The 12,517-nt window shown below is 47.0% G+C and overlaps 1 protein-coding gene across 3 annotated transcripts in view; it reads left to right on the top strand.

The window, feature by feature from the left end:
• LOC143035048 (protein spire homolog 1-like) overlaps positions 1–12,517 on the top strand; it is a 579,804-nt gene that overhangs the window by 516,994 nt on the left and 50,293 nt on the right. The gene's annotated exons all lie outside the window — the stretch shown is intronic.

The raw sequence follows: 12,517 nt of genomic DNA, 5'->3' as shown, positions 1-12,517 counted from the left end.
ACTTACGCACGCATTTTAGCTACAGGACATCAAATCACGACCTCTCCAGAAAATCCCTCGGAACCTACTATTGTGTCGGACCTCACCCACGGTCATTCGACTGAGCCCGAAAAGACACATGCAGCTGCCATTGCCAACTGCAATTCACCACAGGACCGATATAATTTTTATGTGTTCCTTGCTTGTATATGTATATATATATAACATATGCATGAATACTGAGTGTCCATACTCACTTCACGTATTGTACATTGTAGAAGTAGATTAAGCAGTAGATAGAGAATAGATTGTACATAACATTTTTATTTGGCAACAGTCACCATTTCAAAATTTATGTAAAATAACACCATTTGGCAACCTCCAATGTTTTCCTCGTGAAATGATTTGAGATGTTCATCACTCTAGACGGAGAGATTAAAGAAAACAAACCAAATCTTCGTTTGTCTCATTGTCTCCAAATCCAGTGCAGACTACAAACAAATCTACATTTGGAGTGTATTCCTGGAATGGGGAGGTTTTCTTTATTTCGGAATATTTCGTTCCGAATATTGGGAAGTTTCGAATTTTAGGGATTCCCCTTCTTTGTTGGACTGGTGACGTCATCAGAAGAGTGCGGGGTCTCGCATTCGCTTAGTTCTGGGTTCGAGTCCCGCGCTCCTCTCTGATTTCCCAGATGTGACTGTTTCTTGCCCCCAACAGTCCAAGAAGCGCGTAGTCTAATAGGGCAAAGGTGACGGCTTCGGTCGCAACTACGTGCCCTCTGGGTCCTCCTCTTCCTTCTCCTCCTCTTCCTCCTCCTATTCCTCCTCATGTATTCCTGGCCCCACCCACGCACTTTTTTCTCGTTCAGTAAAAAAAAAAAAAAAAAAAAAAAAAAAAAAAACCCCCCTCAGCTTTGACATTTCGCTGTTCCACGGGCCCCGCCTCTCCCGTGGGAGACGCGTCACCTTCGTCAGGTAGGTCTTCTACGTCGGAAGGTCAGAGTCGGTGTCGTGAGATTAAAATCGCTCTGTCCCGTTTATTATATCTTGGCGGAGATTCCTTATCATCATGGGGGTTGGGGTGGATGGGGGATGACGCTGAATTGAATAAAATCGCCTGGCGGCAGCCAGAATGAAGGACGAAGCGAAGGGGTGAATCAACAAGTACTTAACGATACCCTCTTTTACTTCAAACTTAAGTCAAGTAGTTACTTGTTTCGAACTCAGAAGTGCTCAGGATTTGGAACAGCGATCCAATATGAGGTCACCCTTGGAACTTGCACAGGGCAGAAAAGCTTTAAATGAAATCAGGTCAGCTCGATTCCCCCCAAAATACTCTCCGCCCACTTTGTCCATTGACCTAAAGGGCCCTAAAATAAAACCCCGGGATGTTGGCTGGGGGAAGAGGGGGGGGGGGATGAGGGAGTGAGGGGGAGAGTAGGTGGAGGGGGAGAAGGTTAAGGTGTCAGAGATCCCTAGGTTTAATGGTTCGGGATGTCCTCTCAGGTACACACTAAAAATAAATAAATAGATAAATAGATAAAAAATAAATAAATGAATAAATAAATAAGTAAATGAAAATGATAATAGTAATAATAATAAACGAATAAAGATATAAAAATGAATAAAGAAAATGAAAAAATAATACAGAAGTAATTAACAGTAAACAAGTCCTTGCGGATCGGACAAAACAGGACCGCGCTCGGCCGAGACCTCGTTTTTGTCCGACTCTAACCCAGCTCCACTGAATAAAATCGTCAAACATTAGACAGAATAAAATCTGCACAAGACGACACTTTACTTCGAAGGGGTTGAACTAATCCACTAAGGTCAACTCGTCCATCCCCAGGGTCCCCTTGGTGACTGCCCTGAGGTAGCTTGAAACCCTTACGTTACGCGGGATTCGAACCCGCAACTAAGTTCTCTTTTCCTCTTAACACAGTGTATCAGTAGCCGTATGTGCATGTATGTATATATATATATTATATATATATATATATATATATATATATATATATATATATATATATAGTCATCATCATCAATTGAGATCGTACGACAGGAGGCGCTTCGCTTCACTTACACATCGCCAATCCCCACGCTTTCTCCGAGCGAGCGAGCGAGCGAGCTCCCACGCAGCCACCCTTCCCTTTCCAAACAACTCTCGGCACTTTCGGTCGAATTCACCCAGCCCAGAGACCTGTGGGCGTCGCCTCCATCTCCTCCATGGAGGGTTGCCCCTTGTGGAGTGTTGCCCACAGCCGGAATTGAGGTTGGAGGATTATGCTGGCAGTAGAACTTGACTGAGTCTCAAAGGTCTTCCAGAAGAATCTCTGGTTTGGTACATAGTCGTTCCAGAGATGTGCCATAAGCTTCCGAAAGCGCTTGGGACCAGAGAAGAAGAAGGACAAGAGAGGGAGCACACGCTCACACAGTATTGGGAGAAGGCTATCTTCACCATCACTAGACATCAAAAATCTTCTTAAAAAAAAAAAAAAAAAAAAAAAAAAAATTGTACATCAACACAAATATAGAAAATCAAAATGCACTTTCTCCCAGATATAATCCTCCCATCAATCTGCAATTCAGCAACCAGCACCTGCGACTTCAGCCCGCTGATTGGCTGAGCCAGTCTCGCTACTGATACGTACGCTCCCGCCAGTTTCGCTACAGTTAGGTACGCACCCGCCAGTCACGCTACTGATACGTACGCACACACCAGCCTTGCTACTGATACGTACGCACCCTCATCTCCCCCCTGTCCCCCTTCACGTATGCACCCGCCAGTCTCGCTACTGTTACGTACGCACACGCCAGTCTCGCTACTGTTACGTACGCACACTCCAGTCTCGCTACTGATACGTACGCACACGGCAGTATCGCTACAGATAGGTACGCACCCGCCAGTCTCGCTACTGTTACGTACGCACCCGCCAGTTTCGCTACTGATACGTACGCACACTCCAGTCTCGCTACTGATACGTACGCACACACCAGTCTCGCTACTGATACGTACGCACACGCCAGTCTAGCTACTGATACGTACGCACCCGCCAGTCTCGCTACTGTTACGTACGCACACGCCAGTCTCGCCTTATGAATTTAAGTATGAAGAAGACCACTCGTCAGCCGGCCTCATTTTCCTGAAGATTCTGTTTTAGACCGAAAGCCTCTAGAGAGTTCGACAATGGATTTTAGAGTTCTTCTGCAACAGGTGAACGAGGAATTTTTTCTTCTTCTCAGAAAACTAGAACAATTACTAACATAAGCAACGCAGTCACCGCTGTACAGAGAGAGAGAGAGAGAGAGAGCATTGCATGCTGGCACCCCGCTCTATTGGGCAAGGAGTTGGGAGAGTGGGACAGTCATAGCAATACCCGGGCCATATATGAACTCTTACATTCGGGAGGGTAATAGCTGTCGATCACAAGTCCAGCACGTGATCCAAGACCATGGTGAATCATGCACGTACACACCCACACACACACGTACACACGCGCACACACACACACACACACACGTCTGGGCTGCAAAGAGGATTTGCCGGCACAGCTTAGTGGCAAATCTTTCATTTGTACCGAGGTTTCGGGGGAAATTGAGTGGGCCTCTCTCTCACTCTCTCTCTCTCTCTCTCTCTCTCTCTCTCTCTCTCTCTCTCTCTCTCTCTCTCTCTCTCTCTCTCTCTCTCTCTCTCTCTCTCTCTCTCTCTCTCCCTCCCTCTCTCTCTCCCTCTCTCCCTCCCTCCCTCCCTCTCTCCCTCTCTCCCTCCCTCCCTCTCTCTCCCTCTCTCTCTCCCTCTCTCCCTCTCTCTCTCTCTCTCTCTCTCTCTTTCCCTCTCTCCCTCTCTCCCTCTCTCTCTTTGTGCATGTGTGTATTTGTTTTCTACATTGAAAGTAAACTATGAAGAAGGCACAGGTTTAGGTCCGTGTTTTATCCCTGACCAGTTTTGCTTCTCGGCCTCTTCACCTCCTCAGAGGCCACATGGCAAAAGTTCACACATGAAAGTGCCTTTTCCACCTTATAAAGGGGCTGACCGAGTCACAACGTACACCTTAAAGGCGATATCACACTGGACTATTTTCCTTCGACTGTCGGAGCAAATTTGCAGCCGGCAGCTTTGGGGAAGGATTTCCTCCAGGATATCAAATGACATTGTACGTAAATTGGTGAGAAAACAAAGTAGTTTGCCACAGTGATTTTACGTCGGAGAAAAAATCCTGGAGTTGGGTCGTACCTCCGATTAATCGGAGGTAGGAGAAAGAATACCCCTTGGCACACTGCTTGAACCATAAGCAGTGCAGCAAGGCATAGCTTTTCCACAACAGGGCCCCGAAAATCGGAGTTAGTTTACCTCCAGCACATCACCTTGTGCCCTCCTCCAGTTACTGGTGAAGCGGATGAGGAGAACATCCTTTCAGACCGCGTCATCCGTTCATCCACTCAGGATCTCCTTCCATTCATCCCCATCTTTGTACTCTCTTTCCTGCTCGATAGGCATTCCGCTCAGCGGTGCTTGAAAGACCTTCAAATACAATAAGTTTTTGGGGATGGAGGAAAAGCAGTGTGATATCTCTTTTTCTCTCTCATTCCTTTCCCTCTCTCTCTCTCTCCCTGTCCGTATGTTCTTCTGTCCTTTTGTTCTTCAGAGAACACGATGTGGATTTCGGAGGCCGAAATGAGTTCGAATCCTGGCTGTGAGTAATAAGAGTTCAAACGTGAGACTCGAGCAGAACTTCGGTCTCCAGGTGTTGGGCGACTATGGGTCGTACACTGGATAGTCTCCAGTGTGTAGTGTGTTTCGCTACATCAGAGAGAGAAGGAGAGAGAGAGAGAGAAAGAAAGAGAGAGGAGGGTTTACGTAGGAGGATATAAGCTGCTTAATGAATATTAAATTATGTTTGCTTTCGACTTGTTTGCGAAGGTACTCTCAACCTTCATTCCTCTCTCTCTCTCTCTCTCTCTCTCTCTCTCTCTCTCTCTCTCTCTCTCTCTCTCTCTCTCGCACACACACACACGTACACACATGTGCGCGTGCACATATGATACCCACAGGGGATGGGGGGCGGGGGAGAGGGGGGCTTTCTCACGTCCTCAGGGGCTAATGTGGGTTGATCCCTGACGCTCTGGCTTGTCCCTGAGCCGCCCCAGGGACTTTGCCCTCACGCCTCCGTCAGGGTAGCGTGATGTTGATTACTGGAAACCCACTTCTCACATAACCCTCAGTGCATTGGAAATAATAATAATAATAATAATACATACATACATACATATACCAAAGGCTTTTTCCCCCTTATAAAGGAGGTAGCCAAAAAACAAAGGCATAAAAACCACTCCCACCCATTCCATCCCCATCACACTCCACTCCCCTCCACTCTCTTCCCTCCCTCTTATCTCGGCACTTGCTGGATTATTATTATTATTATTATTATTATTATTATTATTATATTTTTAAATAATGATAATAATAATAATAATGATGATGGATTTGATTTTATGTCACAAACCCCTCCCCTATCAGAAGGCTAGGACGGTGCTCCTTGAAGGGGACTTTGAGGCGTGGAATTTAATTAACCACGCCCATAGTTCAACTCGCCGGTAGCAGGGTTCGAACCCCCCATCGCCTCACCTTCGCCGCAAATAGCGAGCATCCTAATGTTGCTAATAATGATAGTAGTAGTAATGATAAGAAAGGTGAACACCACATTATAATAGTAATAATACTAATGATAATAATAATAATAATGAAAATGATAACGATGATAATGATCCTGGTATTAACAAAGATTAAGTAAAAATCATTAAAATGAAAATATGTGTTGGCGCACAGCTCGACCGGCAAAACCTCGTTTCCAGCAACGACGAGCTTAAAGAAAATCTCGGTGGTCTTGTCCTTTCCAGCCATCACTCCAGTTCTCTCCTCTTTCTCTCTCTTTCTCTTCTCTGTCCTCTCTCCTCTCTCGCTCTCTCTCCCCTTTTGCATTGCCCCCCATCTCGTCTCCACGTCCATTTTCTTCATCCCCTCTTCCCCCATTATGTCCCTTTCTCCCCCTTACTCCCCCCATCCAAAGCCCACCATCACCCCCACCCCACCCCGCATGATCCCAATTCGCTTATAAAAGAAAACGCCAAATTTATGATTCGATGATCTTTCCGGAACAATTCCCTCGCTAACCAGGGCCCTGTGCATAATGGGCGGTCACGTGGGTCGTCCTTCAGGGGCGGGGCCCACTTTCGAGGGGGGCGGGGCGGGGCAGGGGGGGAAAGGGAGGCGGGGGACCCTGCAATCTGATCCTGGAGGGTAAAATATCACGAAGTCTTCTCTCGTACTTAGGCCGTCGGGAGAGTGAGTGAGAGGAGAGGGAGGGAGGGAGTGGGAGGGGGCAGGGAGAGGGGAGTGAGGGAAGAGGGAGGGAGTGGAGGGGGAGTAAGAGGAGTGAGATGGAGGGGAAGGAGGAGGATGTGGTGGTGGAGGAGGAGATGGAAAAGGAAGAAAAAAGGGGAAAGAAGAATAGGAGAATGAAGAAAATGAATAGGAGAGGGAGATGGAGGAAGGAGTGGGAAATGAAGAAGCGGAGGAAATGAGGGCGATGATGGAGGAGGAGATGGAAGATGAAAATGAAAAGATAGAAGAGGAACACGGAAGGGATTGAAAGAGGAGACATGGAATATGAGGAGGAGAGGGAGGGGGTGAGGAAGGAGGTAATGGAGGAGGAAGAAGAAGAAGAAGAGGAAGAGGATGTGCAAAGGATGGAAGACGTATAGGGGAAAGTAGAGGACGAGAGGAAGGGAGTGAGGAGATAGATGAGGAAGAAGAAGAAGAAGAGCAGAGGGAGGATGTGAAGAGGGGAAGGATGGCGGAGGAAAAAGAGAGAGAAAGAGAAAGAGACAAGACAAGAAAAGTAGAAGAAGAGGAGGACAGGGGTAGAGAATGGAGGAAGAAGAGGAGAGGAAGAGGAGTGTGTGCTGAAATCAGGAGGAATCATACCTGTCAGCTCAGCAATGGTTGCTGAGATCATAAACAGCAGAAGTCTCCAACTTATGAACGGCAGAACTCAGCACTTCATCGTCAACTGAGATCAGCAAGTCAATTCACATTTGCATCTTCATTCTTCTTTCGTTATCCCCCCCAACACCCCCTCCTCCCGTAGCCCCCCTCCCCCCATTTTTCTCCCTCTCTTCACCCCCCCCCCCCCCATCTCTTCCCGTTGTCACCATCTTCCCTAGTCTATTTTTTTTTCCAAAGTCTTTCCAATTTTTATTTTCTCATTCTTTTTTCCTTTTTCCCGTTTTCTTTTTCTGTCTCCTCTTTTTTTATTTTCGTCATTTTTTCTCTTTTTTCTTTTTCTTTTCTTTTCTTTCGCCTCTTTCCTTCACTCGTTCCTCCCTGGCCATCGAGAAGCTCACAGCCGCGTACATTTTACTTCAATCTCTATCCACGTTATCTTCCCTCTACCTTTCTCGTCATCTTCACTGCCTTCCTCCATCCTCTCCCATTTCCTAGTGTAGAAAAAAAATAATGACGATAATGACAGCAAATAACAGTAATAATAATAGCAATAATAAAATTAGTATAAGGCCTATGTCTCCATCATGACCCCTTTTGATGCATTTTACTGTTGTAATTGTTTATTGTTTCGGTAAAAGAAAGACCTTTTCATATTGAAATGGTTAAAATGTATGTCATCCATTATTATTGATGTCATTGTTGTTGTTATTGTCAGTGTTATTATTGGTGGTGTATCTTCAACCTTCTTGTTCTCTTTCCCCATGTATTTTCTACTTACCAGTCTCTCTCTCTCTCTCTCTCTCTCTCTCTCTCTCTCTCTCTCTCTCTCTCTCTCTCTCTCTCTCTCTCTCTCTCTCTCTCTCTCTCTCTCTCTCTCTCTCTCTCTCTCTCTCTCTCTCTCTCTCTCTCTCTCTCTCTCTCTCTCTCTCTCTCTCTCTCTCTCTCTCTCTCTCAATCTCTCACTCTCAATTAATCCTGGGATTAGTGATAGATAACTTTTCTGAGCTAGACGTCGGAGAGAGCCGTCTCCCCACCGCTCGTCTTTAAAACCTATCTCTACTTTCAACCTCACCTGGAGGTGGCAGCCTCGCGGGGATGGCACTCGGTTGCCGAACGGGGCCTAAGAGTTCTGTCAACATTGTCAACATAAGGAGGTTTGGCAGTCAACGATTAATTCCCAACTCCGACCCGACTACTCCTCATCCTCCTCCTCCTCCTCCTCCTCCTCCTCCTCCTGTTCTTCCTCGTCCTCCTATTCCTCCTGTTCATCCTCTTTCTCCTTTTCCTCTTCTTCCTCTCCCTGCTCCTCTTTCTATTCCTCCTCCTGTTCTTCCTCTTCCTCCTCTCCCTGTTCCTCCTCCTGTTCTTCCTCTTTCTCCTCTCCCTGTTCCTCCTCCTGTTCTTCCTCTTCCTCCTCTTCCTCTTTCACCTCTTCTTCTTCCTGTTCCTCCTCATTCTTTGCTTCTCTTTCTTCTTGTTATTCCTCCTCCTCTTCCTCCTTTTAGCCCGTGACAGATAGATACGCCTAAAGGGATACAATACAGACAGTAACTTGGCGTTTCTTCGCAGAGTCCCGTAAGATGGCTTCTCTCTTTCTCCCCCTCTCCCCCCTTTCCCCCTCTCCCCCCCTTCCCCCTCTCCCCCCCTTTCCCCCTCTCCCCCCCTCCCCCCCTCCCCCACTCTCACATGGACGACGTGACCACCGGGGTTGGTGGGTAGTGACTTCGACAGTTGGGACGAAGACCCGAAGAAGGCGAGATCGAAGTCAGGTTTGGGGAGACTTCGACAACGACGAAAGAAAAATGATTTTGTCTCGACGCGCGTTCTTCCTCCTTGGCGTCGCCTTTCTTGCCGATCTCGTCCTCCGCTGGGGGCTAGATATTGCTGGAAGGGGGAAATTGGATTTCGGGGCTGCGCAGCTATTACGCTCGAAATCTCTAATAAGTTAATGTTCGTGCACGCGCGCATACACACACACACACACACACACACACACACACACACACACACACACACACACACACACACACACACACACACACACACACACACACACACACACACACACACACACACACACACACACACACACACACACACACACACACACACACACACATACACACACACACACACACGATAAGACGAGAGTGGCGAGTTAGCTGTTATCAGTTAATCATTGCCATCGTTGGGGGCTCCAGCCCCGTGGCATCGCTTGGCCGCGCTCGCCCTTCTCCAGCGCTCATCAAAGCTGATTGCGGAGGATCCAATCATCGCTCCCTCCTGCTTCAAGGACGAACTCCTGCAGGAGAGGAAAGAAGGTCCTCGAACGGCGACAAGATGATATTGCGAAGTGATGATGGAGGTGGTGGTGATGGAGGGGGTGGCGGTGATGATGGTGGTGATGGTGGTGGTGATGAAGATGGTGGTGGTGGTGAAGATGGCGGTGATGATGGTGGTGATGGGGATGGTGGTGGTGATGGAGGTGGTGGCGGTGATGATGGTGGTGATGGTGGTGGTGAAGATGGTGGTGGTGGTGGTGAAGATGGTGGTGGTGGTGATGGAGATGGTGGTGGTGAAGATGGTGGTGGTGGTGATGGAGATGGCGGTAGTGATGGAGATGGTGGTGACGGTGATGGAGATGGAGATGGTGTTGGTGATGAAGATGGTGGTGGTGGTGGAGATGGTGGTGATGGTTGTGATGGAGATGGTGTTGGTTATGAAGATAAGATGGCGGTGATGATGGTGGTGGTGGTGATGGAGATGGTGGTGGTGAAGATGGTGGTGATGGAGATGGCGGTAGTGATGGAGATGGTGGTGACGGTGATGGAGATGGAGATGGTGGTGGTGATGAAGATGGTGGTGGTGGTGGAGATGGTGGTGATGGTTGTGATGGAGATGGTGTTGGTTATGAAGATAAGATGGTGGTGGTGGTGATGAAGATGGTGGTGACGGTGATGGAGATAGTGGTGATGAAAATGGTGGTGGTGGTGAGCATCATTGGCAGCCTTGTTCCTCCCCTGACCACCGCCTTTTCTTCTTCCTCCTCCTCTCTTGCCACCTCCTCCCAGCCATTTCCTCCTCCTCCTCCATCTCCTTCTCCTCCTTCTCCCCTTCTTCTCACTTTCTCCCTCCTGCACCAACTTCACCCCCCTTTATTTCTTCCTCACCCTCCTCCTCCTCACCCTCCTCCTCCTCCTCCCACTCTTCCCCTCTTCCACTCCCACTCTTCACCCTCTTCCCTGCCTCCTCTCCTTCACCTTCTCGCCTCCTCCTACCTCTCCTCCTTCTCACCCTCCTCTCCTCCTCCTCTCCTCTTCCCCTTCCTCTCCTCCTCCCCCTTCTCACCTCCCCCTCCCCTCCTCCTATTCCCCTGCTCCTCTTCCTTTTTTCCTGCCCTCCTCTTCCTCACTCAGCTCCTCTTCCTTTTCTTCCTCCTCTTGTTCCTCCTCCTCTTCCTCCTCTTCCCCACTTCCTCCCCTCCCCCTCCCCCCTCTTCCTCTTCCTCTGCTGTACTTACTTTTGTCACATTGCCACAGCACATCCCGAACTTGGTTATCGATTGCAAGATAACATACAACCAATAGCTTAGGGACTATTTTGGGCGCCCCTACGGGCCAGAGCTACGCATCACACACCTATGCTGGAGTTTAGAATTTCTACTCATAGATTTTTTTTTTTTTTTTTCATCTGTCCTTCATGCTCCTCCCTTAACCACCACCTCCTGATCTGCCTAGGGTGGGGAAAAAGAACACTGTCACCGTGATTCCCATGTGTATCGTACAAGGTAACTGAATAGGACTTAGTGATGGGACTAGGGATCCTGCGCTCTGTTCCTACCACGAAGGGATGGCCTGAAAGGAGAACTTCGGGCAGAACTCTTGTAATTGGCTCGTTAAATGTGCCTCCATGAACCAATAGAGGAGGAGGAGGAAACTTTTGACTCATCAGTCAAGAATCAACTTTCGAGTTTGTCTTTTGGCACAACAGAAGCGACATATGTATGTAAGTGTGTGTGTGTGTGTGTGTGTGTGTGTGTGTGTGTATGTGTGTATATATATATATATATATATATATATGTATATATATGTACATATATATACACATATATATACATATATATATATGTATATATATAAATATATATATATGTATGTATATATATATATATAATATATGTATATATATATACATATTATATCAAAGCAGAACTTGTGGCAACAATATGCATGTGTTTCTATTCATTAATTTTCTATTTAATTATTCTGTTTGTTTATCTTATTTCTTATTTGTTCATTGGTTAATCTTAATTATTCATTTTTTCTCCTTTTTATCTTTGTCTTATACATTTTCTTCGTATTATGTCTATATATATATGTGTGTGTGTGTGTGTGCGTGTAATATTTTTTATTTATTTGTTTTAGTATTATTTTATTTATTTATTTTTAAGGAAATAGTGAATCTTCAAACGAGATCCGACAAACCTTCATTCGAGGGTTGGTGGAGACTGGGGGGGGGGGGGGAAGGGAAAGACACCTTTCCTCGGTGTGTGTGTGTGTGTGTGTGTGTGTGTGTGTGTGTGTGTGTGGTTGTATTTAATACTTCTTATTCGTGGACATTAAAACCTGACCCAGCGCTAGTATACGTCATGAATCCGTTTTTTTTTTTTTTTTTTTTTTTTTTCACACACACATTTGGTATTCGGTATTTGTTTGTCGTACCGACGTATGTATTACCACTGTTACTCCTGGTACCTGACAGTACCTGGAGCCAGTGTCGTTAAGTGGTACCATTAAATACCATTCCCCTTCGGCCCAGATTCGACACCATTCACAGTAGAATACTACAATACCCACCCCTATCACCAGTCACCATTATTATCTCAGTCATGACCAGCACCACCATCACACTATCACCACTACCACCACCACCACTACCACCACCACCACAGCTACCACCACCATCACTACCACCACCATCACTACCACCAAAATTACAATAAACCAGATGTCCATTAGCACCAAAACACCGCCTATCACCACGTAAATAAACTCGCACACTTTCACCTCTTCCTACCAGCCTTTTATCACCATTTAGACACCACCATCCCCATTACTTAAAAAAAAAAAAGGCAATACACATACAACCAAGGAAACAAACAAAACGAAGAAGAGTTAATAATTAATTTAAAAAGGTAAAATGCCCGTAGAGGACCGCTCCGAGCAGACGCCGTGCTAACGACACGTCTAACGACTCTCCTAACGACCCTGCTAATGACCATCAACCTCATCCACCCCCCTCGGAGACGCAACACCTCCTTCACGAGCACCTGCAGGACCGCACCTTTGTCGCCAGCACCTCTGTCGTTGTTGTCCTCGAACTCGGCCTCCCTCCTCCTCTTCCTCCTCCTCTTCCTCCTCCTCTTCCTCCCCTTGTCCTATTCCTTATCTTCCTCCTCCTCTTCCTCCCCCTTGTCCTATTCCTTATCTTCCTCCTCTTCCTCCTCCTCTTCCTCCCCTTGTCCTCCCCC

This window comes from Oratosquilla oratoria, chromosome 18 (assembly GCF_046742065.1).
Source record: "Oratosquilla oratoria isolate Oo_2021 chromosome 18, ASM4674206v1, whole genome shotgun sequence".
Lineage (NCBI taxonomy): Eukaryota > Metazoa > Arthropoda > Malacostraca > Stomatopoda > Squillidae > Oratosquilla > Oratosquilla oratoria.
This window is presented reverse-complemented; position numbering and strand designations above follow the sequence as displayed.